Raw genomic sequence first — 13,402 nt, 5'->3', positions numbered from 1 at the left:
CAAACCGAGCCAAGTAAAAAAATATCCATCGGACAAGCGAGAAAACCCAAGAGACACTTTTGTGGAAAAATGTGAAAGCTCTCTAACGAAAAAAAAGAGCCACCAGAGAAACAGACAGAGTTTGAAACACAATACAATTTTAATGGATTTCTTCTCTCTGATGAGCAACATTTATTGAATAAAAGAAGAAGCCTGAATTTCAGTGATGATAGCGAATTGTATAAATTAGTGGATAATTGCACGAAAACACTATAAAATTTTTTTACAATTGTGCTTTCGAGGATTGGTTTTCGGTGAGGAAACTCGCGGTGGAAAAGGTAACATTTTCGCGCTTGTGTGTGGATTTTTCGTGCGGTGTGTCGAAGCAGGTGTCGATGGATTAGCATTTGACCGATTGCAGAAAGTTGCATTGGCCGTTGATTAGGAGTGCGCGCAGAGAGTGACGGAGCTGGTTTTTTCGGCACAGCAGTTGCATGCAACTGCATCATTAATTTCATCAACTGTGCAGAAAATCGGTGAGTTTTTCGCATTTTTCTCTCGCGTCATCGCGTCTGCGCGAACATAGATAGAATGCCAATTGACATTCTTGTTTATCACTTTCCCTCCATTGGGAAGTGGAGATGGACGCATGCATTTCTCATTATTGATATTCCAACGCTGGCCAATGGACACGAATTGCACACTGAAGATGAGTTTCTTTTTTCCCGCTCGCCGCAATTTTCCATACAGTTCATTCCGCACAGAGACTCGCCTCAATGTCGCGGCAAGAATGTGCAGAAAATAATTAATAATCTCATTTGAACGGGTCACTTGGAGCGGGTCCGGTGGCATTTTTCCAACCACTCAACATACCACTCGGCTTTCCGTCCTACTGTGGACCGGAGAATCTCCCCTGAGAGTGCGTTTTCAAATAACTTAAGATGCACTCGAATGCATTGGCGATAAATCACTAATTACGATCTCTTCTCCCCATATATTTATCTCTAACTGCCGTGCAGAAGAAATATGGCACGATGTCGTTTAGATTGACTTGCAAGAGTGCGTTTTGCTGCGGGGAAAAAAAGTGAAATTCCGCTTTTCCGTACATCAACCGAAATATTCAATATTCAAGCTAGAGGAAAGCACATTCATTCGCGACAGATGAATTTGCCCATAGCCAGATAAAAAGCCACACCGCGACTGATCGCAGAAGAAGATCACGAGGAGAAGATGTGTGACTTGGAGAAATTGAGGAATCTTTCTGGAAAGATTGCAATTTTGTATTTTGACACATAAGAAAAATACTCTTCTACACAATCTTGTGGCGCGTTTCTTGTGAATTCTAAGCACAGAATTTGCCAAGAACTTTCCGCAAAAGTGTGCCGAAGAATGTGTGAGGAAAACCCGGAACTCGGCATGCCGTCGAATTGCAAAGTCATCTAGCGTGAAAAATTACAAAATTACAATTTTAGATGCAATTCGTCGATACTCCGCTGATTAATTTATTCCTTGTAACACCAAAAGGCTGGTTATGCAACATCCCAATGCCGCTCCGTGTCTCATTTTTTCCTCGACCACCAACTGAAAAGAGCGCCTCGCGTCGAACCATTATATTTTCCACCGCAAATCGCGTTCGATATTGGATTATGAATGCATTTCATTTAATAAAATATTTCCAATACACACGGCCAGACTGTGTGTTGAGTGTATGATGGTGGAGAGAAAAAAAAGAGCTGCACACGCGATTAGTAATTACGCACAAACGAACCAAACCAGACTTGTGTGATCATTTGGTGGAAATCCGTTTAACGTGTTTGGCGACATTTTCACACACTCACACATAACTTAATTTATTATTTATTAAAAAGGTATTGAGAAGATAGGGAGAGAGAAAAAAATTCCTCGTATCACAGCAAAAATAGCGTGTGTCAATTTGTGCTGCACTTCTAAGTCGATATATTGGCATTTTCCAGGCTTCCATTTTGCAAATGTAAAAATAATTAATGATAAATTCGCATCTATTTTTGGTGCGTGTGCGCACTGCTGGTAGAGGAAAATGCTGAAAATGTCAGTGAAAATCCTGGAATTCCTCTCACTCACGCCAATTGTCAATATCTTCATTGGAATTGCCATATAAGCATAATGTGCAACAATGTTCAACGTGAAGTGAGAGAAAAAGAAGCAGAACTGGCATTAATAATTCACTCTTTGGTGCACATAAATTAAGTGCGCATGGAAGATGAGAACACTCGACGTTTTCCAACAATATTAACAGGTGTGTTTACTGAAGAACTCTCGCGATGCAAAAATGCGAGAATCATGACAATTCTGGCGAGCTCGCCTCAAAACTCTCACCTCACTTGAATAATACCGGGTGTGTGTGCTGTGAATTTTTCCCGTGCAAAATTTATTTATTATTCCCGCGAATCATAATTCTTTCGCACTTTTTTTGCCGCTGCGCCAACACTCTGGCGATGCTAAATTATTGGTATTGTTATTTGTATGCAGTTCAAGGTTGAGTATCACGGCGTAATTTCTTTTTCTCCTCTCTTTATGTTATGAGTTATGTTGCGCGCTCAAGGGGCATTTCTGGGGTCTTCCAGGTTGCCACAAGCGTGGCTGTTTGTCCAGAAATTCCCTCTGGATGGGGAATTTCTATTTTTACCGCCGTGAGTCTTAGAAAACACATTCAGCGATGCGAAGTCACCAGCGAAATCTTTCGCACACACAAACTTTCCACAAATAGTATTTCGTAAAAAATGGACTTAGGAGTGCTCCTTCGGTCGTTATATCATCGTCTAACATGAAGATATATTATTAAAAAACCAATTAATGAATAATTCAGGAGATTTATAGTTTTTCGATGTTGATATAAACATGATTTTTAATTTTCACTAGGAATTCCAACCGTCACAAGAATATTGCTGAAAGTCAAACGACCCGATTATCACTCGCTTGAATCTCGTGAGGAGATCATGTTTCGCGATACATAAAACTGATAAGCTCTTTCTGCCTCAGATTCGTCCCGTGAACTGGCAGATGAAGTTGTGAAATGCATAATCAGCAGAAAGATTTTTCCACAAAAGCCACGACAGTACACACAAAAGAGTGTTTACCTTGCCGTAAAATCATGGGACATTCGGTCAGTGTCCACCTGTGTTTGCCGAAGAGGAAGAGCAAACATCTCAATTGCTACCAAATGACTTCTGCGCGTTCTGGCCATCGAGAACACCATCGAGCGCGCTCTTGCCGTCTATTTGCCCAATTGATTACTATTGATCGAGGTGTAAATACATAAATTGGCACACGGAACAAGACTGGGGAAAAAAACCTGGGAAGAATTGATATATTGGCTGAGGGAAAAAACGACTATGACGAAGGTGGAACAGATGTTCATCTGCATGATGCATTGCAAATCTCAATGGGAATCTTCTCTTCCACTTTGCTGCTCTTTCATCCGTGACCAGGGAGAAAAAAAGCTTACACATTTCGCGCGATTCGCGTGAAATATGGATTTGATTTTTTCACTGTGATATTAGCAATTGGTCATGGTTCATTGGACAAAAGAGGCCCCATTGAAGATCACCTGGGAAGCGAGTCTGCAGATTGTCAATTTACGCCTTAACGGGACTTAATTAATTAACAACCATCGAATATTTACTCTCACGCTGCAAAGTAATAATGCCAACAATTATTGTGCAATCAGCGAAACATCAACCGGACGAGCATTTATCCTTCTAATCATCTCCCGAGTGGACAAAATCTCATGACAATTCTTCACTGATTGCGTGCAATTCATCCACGCAACCGGAAAAATCTTATCAGCGATTCAATACAGACAATTTCCCACTGCGCGGATTGCTGATCTAATTATATTGAATCTAGAACAGTGCTTCACACCCAATATTTCCACTGTCAAAAAGTATCATTTTAAGTATTGTTGGCAAAAATTTTTTAGAAAGTTTTTTCCCAGTAATCGCCTTAATTGCCACGCACCAAAAGCTAATTGCACATCGATTATTAGATTTAATGACGGTGGTTTTTACACACATGTGTGTGAGCGAGGAGAGGCAAAAAAATTTGTTTATCTCTCTTTTGGATGAACAAAAAAAAGCGCGAAAAAGTGGTTGAAAAATGTCTATTCGCGAGTCAGTGTGTTGGAAAAAAGGTGTCACTTGGAGATTAGGAGGATTTTTTGGCTGAATTTTTGGCAATAGTGAATTTCTTCGGTAAACAGCCAATGCGCTAATATATTTATTTGTTCACTTTGCATCCCACCACCACCTTGACCAAATAACTATTCCAGGGTCGTTGAACAGGTCCGCACAAAAGTCGTGTGTTTGACTACTTTTCCGGCCGAGAAAGAGAGCCATTTTGCTGCAGGATGTTTGAAAAAAAATCTCACACGAAGCTGCTGAAATTCGATGCATTCAATCTTGGTCAATTGATGTAAACACCCTGACGAATTGCCCGCGGAGGCAAGCTCTAAGTGCCCACAGCCGGAACTCGATTGATCAGAGACAATATTTAACGTTGGTGAACAATAATAGAATCACTCGCGTCATGCCTTGACGACAAGTGAAGCCATTTTCGTCAGGCGATCAGCTCCGGCTCTCGATTATGACAGATTTTATCATAATTGATCGGGATCGAGAGCTGAGAGACGGATTTAAAGCGTGCTTAATAAGTTCTTAAACTCTCAGCGAAAAAATGGTTCATCCGGCTCGAAGGACCAAATATTGATTTTTACTCAGAGCGCGATATTCAGCACTTACTGCCCTCAAAACGATCTCTAGCCTTCACAAAACAGCCCGGCAATAAAGCTAGAGGTCTCGCTTAAAATATCAGGTAATCTTTTCCAACACTGGGTGATCTTAAGCGTGGCGCTCGCCTAATTTCCACTGAATTGCTGTGGTACTTTCGGCCAAATTTTCCATTAGCGCCTCTAACATTCTAATTGGGAGCACTCCTCGTGCCGGTCCACCTTTTCTCTCCTCTGTCACCAATTGCTGGCGGCTGCTATGCGTTTGTTGCGTGATCAGCAAGACCTGTTCCCCATCCAGTTTGCCCGTGAGTGGATGTTCTTGATGGCAGCGCGACCAGTAATTGGAAGAAAGTGTTGTGGATTATATGGCGCGCACAATGGAGTCAATTCATCTGGCGACGGAAATCACATTGACACGATCTTTGGCGATGGGATTTCGGATGAAGAGCCGCATATTGATTCCGTCCAGTTTGACAGTGAAATTCCGCCCCAAATTGGCCTCTATTGAAATCATCGTGGCGAGGAGATATTTGCGCGATCGAAAACAGCTACTGGGTCACACATTGACGAGCGACACCCACGCCTTTGTTTTGAGCCTCTTCATGATGAATTTAATTCCTCTCCTTGGATCCCACCGCGGCCCCATTCGCCTCTTGTATGCTAATGGAATTCGGTTCACAATCGCGGGCTCTCTCACGCCGTATAAATGGCGAAAACTCGCACATGGAGTCTTCCCATAAACTTGAAAAATGGTGTGCTTTTTTGCACTGTGTGCCGTTTCAATTTTCCAACAGCCTCTCCGTCCCCGGCGAGGCCATCAATCTGCCAGCAAAACAATAACCGCCGCGACGGCCACGGCGCACGGAGGATGAACTATAAAAGAACATACTAAATCATGCAGCGTGTGTGTGCAGAGTTGGGGAGAGAGAAGGTTAATTAGAAATTTGCCTAGATGAAGACGAAAGTACACATGCAGTGGGAAAAGCCATACGCAGACGACGAGGAAGTTGTTCTTGCCCGGCAATAAATCTTACTTTGAGAACTCCATGGTCTCGCGGAGTGGCTCTCCCGTGATGGTGAGTTGATGCATTAATTGGGAATTAACGCACGAGAACACTTTGGCAAATGGACAAGCTGTTAGCAATTTATGGCTCATTGTTTGCTGGATTACAAGCGAAAAAAAAATAAGTTTCTGCATTAATTAGGAGATGAGATCCGGGTGTCGCTCTGCGCATCCGTCCAGGAGCGCGCTGGCGACTCAAGATGGGCGTTTGCGCAGAAAGAGCACAAGGGAGTGGACAAGATGACTAACCCACCGAGTGACGACAGTGCTGAATAGCGCGAACAGAGCGCGAGAGACACTCGGAGGATTCCACTCGATGGTTTGGTGACCCCATCACCTAAATGTCTCAAATGTCAAGAGATTGTCTCAGTAATTCTGCTCCGCTATCCCAGCCACTTCGCTCAGATGCACCCGAGCTGGTTGGGTTCAGCTGAGATTATGTAAATCAAACTTAGCATGTGCACGGTGGAACGCATAGCTCATGTGTCTGCTGGGCTGGTGAATTTCCTTCGGCTCTCGCTGGCCGCGGACTTTAATTGTTTTCAATTTGTGAAAAAGCATTAAAATGTTAGTGTATTAAGAGATTTTAACGACTCCACGAAAAGTCCTCCAATGCTACGAATGGTGCAATAAATAATTTTGTCTTCAGTTGATTTGAGACACCTTTTTCTGGAACAACTTCCAAGGCAATTGACTCGGACGCGCACACCGTGTGCAATCTTTATGGATTCACTGGAGGATTTTCTTCGGCCCAGTGTGCTTTCCATGAGTTGCAATTCAATAAAAAAATCTCTATGGGCAATTCTTGTGCAACGTGCAAAGAAAATGTGCGACGTTTTTCACGCTTTGCTTGTTAGTTTTGTCCAATTCGCGCCGTTTTTGCACCCTATGCGCGCGAATTTATATGAATGGCAACCTGAACTCATCTCGCGTCCATAGTGAGAATTGTCTGTCTGATCCTATTGCGCGATACTCTCGATGAAATATGAGACAGCCTCTTCTATTTTGTGGCCAGTGCACTTTCCTCCACATCTCTGGCGGCAATTTTTACCTCCGGCACGGAATTGCATGACATGATCTGCACCGAAGAGGAGAACCTTGATCACTCGGCGTGTGTGTGTGCACAGTCAATTTAATTGTAACTTCTGTTTGGCTTGTACCTTGAGTGGTTTCGTGGCAGCAAATAAAAATTGTGCTCGAGAGATGCAAAATCCAATTAAATAAACCCATGACCTCTCCAATCTCTTTCACTGCCATCACCGCCAGATTGCAATCAATCGACCCACGATCCCATTAAGTGGTTCACTGGCATATGCATCGCAGATAGGCCCAATCACACTGATGATATGTGTGTGTTTCCGTTGGGGAAGTTCAGGCGAAAGGGCACGCCAAATATCCAACAATTGCCGCGTCTCTCCGCGTACGTGGTCGATCTCGTTAGAATTGGCCCTTTGATTGCCATGTCGCTACCTTATAATAACAATGGTTAGTGCAGCGAGAGAGACAATCAATCACTCCGCGGCGATCGCGCGCGGGGATTGTGATTTGCGATCATGGGCACATCCAGGTGATTTCAATTAAGACATGATGGAGGAAATTATATTAAATGCTACGGACGATATTTAAGAGGAGCACGGCGCAATCCGCGAGTACAAATTGCGGCGTGCGAGGTGGCGAGAAAGGTGATCTATTGTGTGCTCCAACTCGGAAATAATTGTTGCATGGCACAAGAGTGGGGTCGTGCCAATGCGGAATTTTGCCTCGACAAGGCGCGCTATGGCTGACCCGCAAAAACACACTCAATTGATGTATGTATCAATCTTGCCATTAAGACGGTGCAATTGAGCGGCAACAAAGAATTCTCAGCGCGAGACGTCTAAAGGTCACTTCTAATTGACCATTACCGGGACGCCAAAATGCACTCTCAATATGCATAATTAAGGTAACTGAAGATGGGAAATCAGTCTTGACAATTCGCACGACTCTTCAGCACAAATTCATCTGCACTGACGGTCTTTTTTGTGCACCACAGCCGTGACGGACACTCAGAGTGCGCTAAAGAAATGATCAAGTCCATTTTGGGACGTGCTATTTCACACTTCATTAATGGAAGTGTGCGAGTTTGTTGGAAAAATGTGCAGAAAAAAATGTGAAGAAAATGATGTTTGATCTACTGAGAGAGACTTCTTTTTCCATCACCATTCGAGGGGCCAACAGCGCTCCAGCTTCGCTGCAAATATTGTGGCAATCTATGGGAAAATGTGGAACGGAAATGCGCAGTTGGATTTCTGCCTATTTCCTCGCCCATTTGAACCTTGACCTTAGCCACAGAGTGCGACTCCAAATCACAATTTCACGTTCCCAATCGGGAGTGAGAGAAACACATCGCAGAATTGCCACAGCGAATGGGAGTTTTATATCCGTGAAATGGTTCATGAAGTCGGAAGAATTGAATGGCGCGGCAAAGAGAGATGCCAAAAATAAGAGGCATAATTTTTTCACCGCCAGACACTAGATTGCTGCGCGATTTGGCGGCTCTTAAGGTCTTGATATGAGTGATCGCGGGGCGCGATCGACTGTCAGCACTCCGGCTGACCGTTATACTGTCGTCCTTGAGGCCTCCCCTAGCCGTTCTTGCAAATACCTCGCGATCTAGTCACGATCTTGCGCCAAATGCAGCCCAAGTGTGTGTGTTTCTCGCGACTGACAATGCCGGATCTCGCGAGTTTTGCGCCCAGCAATCAATTGTTCAAATCGTGGCGCGGCATAATGACGTCTTTTCCTCCTCATCCACACTCATGATCTCAATCTAATCACACAATTTCCACTGCGCTCCGCATTGATTTTCCCCCGCGCCATCGCCGGCGATCTCCTCCGCGGTATTTGCGTGTTAGGCCGGCGAATGCGAAAAGCGCGCGACAGAGTTGCATGATTTAAATGGAAATTGCTGAACGAGTATAGAATACTAATTAATTAAAAATATCCCACAGCACATAGACGGCGAACATTATCATTATACCGACTGTGTGTTGGGGGCATATATTTAGTCATTTTTTTTTCCTCCACCATGCATGAAAACATTTATAATTTTATTTATAGCCGCGCGGAGGAGACAAAGAATCACAGAGTGTGATTTTCCAGATCATTTTCTCATGTGGCGTTTGAGGCGTCAAGGTCGATTAATTCTCAAGACACCGATGACGTGAATCTATCTCAAATACATGCTCCTCTCTTGGAGACTCGTTTGGCACCAGGAACTTGATCTTGGCGCTCACGGCGCAGCGCTTCCAGCTCGTGTTTGTCCCGCGAGAAGCGCGGCCTATCACAATATTTGGTGCCAAAGGCTGTCTCTCCTCGCCAAAAAAAACACACACCGATTGGAGCCACAATTTCACATCCAGCGCGTTTCACTCATGATTGCCGATGCTTTTCTAAATCCACTTTGAGCCGCATACCAAACAACATACCAATTAATCCATACTTGAGCAAATGGTCGATCTTTTGGGTGAAATTCAAGTTCAATTTTGGGAGTGTGCGCATAATTAAAATCACGCATTGTTCGATTTGGCCGCGAGATGAGTCATTTCGATCAAATTCGTATGATTAACATCTCTGCTCTGGATCTTGATGTCTCTCTAATCGACACTCTTCGGCATTTGCCAGCATTCCCAAAGGCGCCCTGAGACGCGGCCAGAGCGAGATGCGAAGATGTGATGCTGTTTCGCCATCGCCAGCAAAAATAACGTGACGATAAAAAATATGCAGACTTGTCCGAAGTTTCCATTTTATTGAGATTGAAATAATAAAAATAAAGTCAGTTATTTATGGCTGCTCTAAAATATTTTATATTTTAATTTTTGGCAGCACTGAAAAAAGGGGGTAATATAAAAAAGTGAATAATTTTAATAATTTCTTCTTCACCAACGAGCAAATTCTGGCCGCGATGCATTTCACCGGTGATGATGAGGTATTTTATGAAAAATACACCAAATACAGTACTTGCGATATTCCTCGAGACACTTTGCGTTGAATGGTTTCAGAAGCTGGAATTGGGAAAATTTAAATTACCCTTTATCGCTCCTTAAATGCTTGAACTGCACTGAAGGCTCCGCCCACTTGGAAGCTCCGCCCATGAGAAAACAACTTCTCGCCTCTTCGGGTGGTTGCAAGTAACTTTCAGGCACTGTGCTTGACTTAGTCGATGTTTTTTCCCAGGAAAAAGCATGCGGAATGTAAAAAAAAGACGATCGTCTGTCGTGAATAAAAACTTCAATTACTGTCAATGACTCTCCTGCTCATCCCCAGAACTTCCTTCGATGTATAATGAGTTTGGCCATAAAAGATTGTTACTGCCTGATATTCTTCTGCTGGTCACAAATCATTGGCGTTTACGAGGAATGAAATTATCTCCTTTTTGATGCACGTGGACAAGAGTATGCGCACTTTCGGTGGACGCCCAACCCTCACGCGTGCGTGTGCGGAAGAGCAGCGAAACGGTCGCCTCTTGACCGTTTAGAGACACAAGTGTGCACAATGAGATATATTTTCGTGAGCATGCATCAGTGTCAAGTAAATACTTGGAGTCATCATCTTCAGCGGGCCTCCGCTCAATCTCGTTTTTTGAGAAAATATTTTTCCGTACAACTCAACACTGTGAAGACACTCATCCATGCGATTATTTACATAACAAATTAATGATAATTCAAATCACTCAAGTTGATTTGTTATCTTTGAGAAGCACAGTCAGTGTGTTCACAATCCATTAGTCATTTGTGATAATTTCCAACATAAACACTCCTCGTGATGCTTAAGAGAGTGCGATGAGGGGAAAAAATTGGGCAGAGATGCTCGAGAGTTTGTGTGTGCTTTTGCCAAAGAAAATGACGCTGAAGATGGAGATGAAATTTTCCTGAAATTGCAAAATAAATCAAGGGGTCAGTATCTCAAGAGCTCTCCAGTGAAATGGCAAATAATTCACCAATATACACTTTGCCTAATAACAGCTCTCATCCCAACAATCTCACTCGCATTTTGTATTAGAAAGCCAGCAATTGTACATCATAATTAAATGGCTGTGTGGTGGAAATTTGTGCAAATAACAAAATTTTCAAAAGCAATTTCATCGTCACAACAATCCAGCAAATTGTCATCGCCCAATGACAATAAATTCTCACCTAATTATTTACCTTCTGAAATGAATATGGATATATTCATATAACGTGGAAATTAACTTTCAAATCACACACCATGAATTGCAAAAGGACATAAAATTTATAAATTTTCAAGAAATATTGATGAAACAATTAGCAGATACTCTGAATATATTGCGGAGTGTATTAATATTCATGGCGATTTAAACACAATTTGCCCACTTTTGCAACACCATTGCAGACACTTTCTATTGAAAAGTGAATTCATTTCCCTGATTTTACCCCGCGAGCGCGCGCGCATTGGCAATTTTCACATTATTTACATTGTCAAGCGCATTCGTTAGAATTTTTTCGCACTATGGAAATTTGATATTCCTCGGCCATCAGAGGCCATTTGGCTGGGTAAAATGGTGAAATGCTGCTGGGCACAATTTTCTCAGAGGCGCATGAGATGAGGAATAAGTAAATAATATACTCTGATTTCCGTCTAATTAAAAATTTGGGTCACACCAAATGATTCCAGTGTTGCTGGCGACTGATTACCCGACGCTCTCGAAGCGGAAATATTTCACTTTTTCTCTCTCTCTCCGTCTTCTTCATACATTTTTTTCGGTATATTATGTATCCACTCAACAATAATCATAATTTTTTCGCCTCACCGCCGCTGTTGTCTTTTGTATGCGCGAATCTCGTGGCGGATGGTTTTGGAGTAAAATTTCATAAAACGCTAATTAGCCAAACAATGTGTACGAAACGCCGGGCTGTCAGTAAATATGCTAATTACGATGCCTATCTTTCTTCACGTGGCGCATCTTCGGGGTCTTCAGCACGCCTTTTGTTTGGGCTGCAGATTGTGGCTCTGCCAGGCGACACGCCGCGCCAATTAGACCGCGAACGTCACAATTAATGCCAATTTTTGCATCGGATCCATCGCGAGGTGAAAGACACGTCCGTCGGCGTCGTCAGAGTGACATAAGTCGACAATTATTTGAGCCAAAGTGGCCATTTGAGATATCTTCTTCTATTCCAAAAATTGTATCTCATGCTGTGTCTTTATGTCCCCTATTTATTTCCCCGCGATAGTCCATAAATTGTCCATTCGCCCATTGGGAAGCCAAGAGTGGCCGCGAGAGTGCTCTCAGATTTCATGGGGGGAAATCATGAAAAATGCCGAAATTAGAACATCATCTTGTAATTTCCTAGCATTTTAACATCCATGGCGATACACCAATAGATTGGGCAATAAATTGCATGTAATTTAATGGGGTTCAGAAGAATATTTTTTAAGAGCTTGTATAGCAAAGCATTAAGCTCAATTATCGCTTTTATTGCTTCTTTAATTTCACCACTGATATTTCACGCGAAAATACTCCAATTTTTTCGTGCCCTCTTCTCGCAGTCCACCTGAAGATCTCTTGTGTGATCCACTTTTTGTCCGAGTCTCTTTCTCTCGCGCGCGATGGTGGAAAATGGTGCGATAAAATTCTCATGATGGAGCATTTTCAGTTCTCTCTCTCGCGCACTGGGCAAAATCAGTGAAATTCCGCGGAGACGCATTTGGAAAATATGGTCTTTTATGTTAATCTCTTAGTCATCTTGCCATCGGTGCAAGGAATCCAAATATGTGTGTTCGCGCTGCACATTTCTAATGGGCAAAATATAACATTGAACAAACACAAAATGCTCATGTACTCACAGCTCTTTTCCATAAATATGCAAAAGTGGCAGCATTCTCAAATTTCTATGCCACATAAATTTCTCAAATGAAAAACCGGTCATATAAAAGGAAGTGCTCGCTGCGTTGCTCGCCTGTTTCATTATCTTGCTCCTCTCTTGTCGTCTGACAACGGAGACTCCCATACTCGCCGTGATGCACGGGAGATGAGTGGCTTCGGCTGAAGGTGGATTGCTGAAAGTGCAAGAGTGTTGAGACCGCGGCTCGCTGGATTTCTCATTCCATATGCTGACTCAACGGCATCCAAACTGCTCTCCGCAATTCACATTGCCATCTCTTGACCGTTTGTTATAAAACCTTGTCGCATGCAATCAAAATTATACACATTCGAGAGATTAATCAAAAACGCAAATAAGCAGCTGAGCTCATCTTGTAAGAGGTGGGCTTCCTGGCACTTTAACCCTTCATCAATTGACAATCAAGTAAATTGGTCATGCAAGCTCAAGCGTGTCTTCTTGTTGTTTCTGCTGAGAACAGAGGAAGTTCTCATCTTCAAGTTACACCCAAATTCAACAAGTTTCTGTCCCGGAATCGTTTAACCTACAAGCAAAGACTTAAACTGTCGAACGAACTTTGCAGTATAAATGGAGTTTTTGAACATGTTTTAGTTATATTTTAAGGTTATGTTCGGAAAAAATGTCCAAAACTGCGATTTTAAGTGTATTCTTGCAGAAATATTGGATGGAAACTCAGGAGAGTCTAAAAACTTC

The 13,402-nt window shown here is 42.8% G+C and overlaps 1 protein-coding gene across 1 annotated transcript in view; it reads left to right on the top strand.

Moving 5' to 3' along the window:
• Window positions 1-276: 276 nt before the first annotated feature.
• The window catches only part of LOC132264805 (uncharacterized), a 71,627-nt gene continuing 58,501 nt past the window's right edge, over window positions 277-13,402 (top strand). Inside the window, exon 1 of the mRNA XM_059765128.1 lies at window positions 277-515. The gene's annotated coding sequence lies outside the window, so the exon portion shown is untranslated. The remainder of the gene's footprint in view (window positions 516-13,402) is intronic.

This window comes from Phlebotomus argentipes, unplaced genomic scaffold (genome assembly GCF_947086385.1).
Source record: "Phlebotomus argentipes unplaced genomic scaffold, Phlebotomus argentipes genome assembly contig_2, whole genome shotgun sequence".
NCBI classification, from domain to species: domain Eukaryota; kingdom Metazoa; phylum Arthropoda; class Insecta; order Diptera; family Psychodidae; genus Phlebotomus; species Phlebotomus argentipes.
Note: the sequence above shows the minus strand (reverse complement) of the source record. Positions and strands in the feature narration are given on the sequence as shown.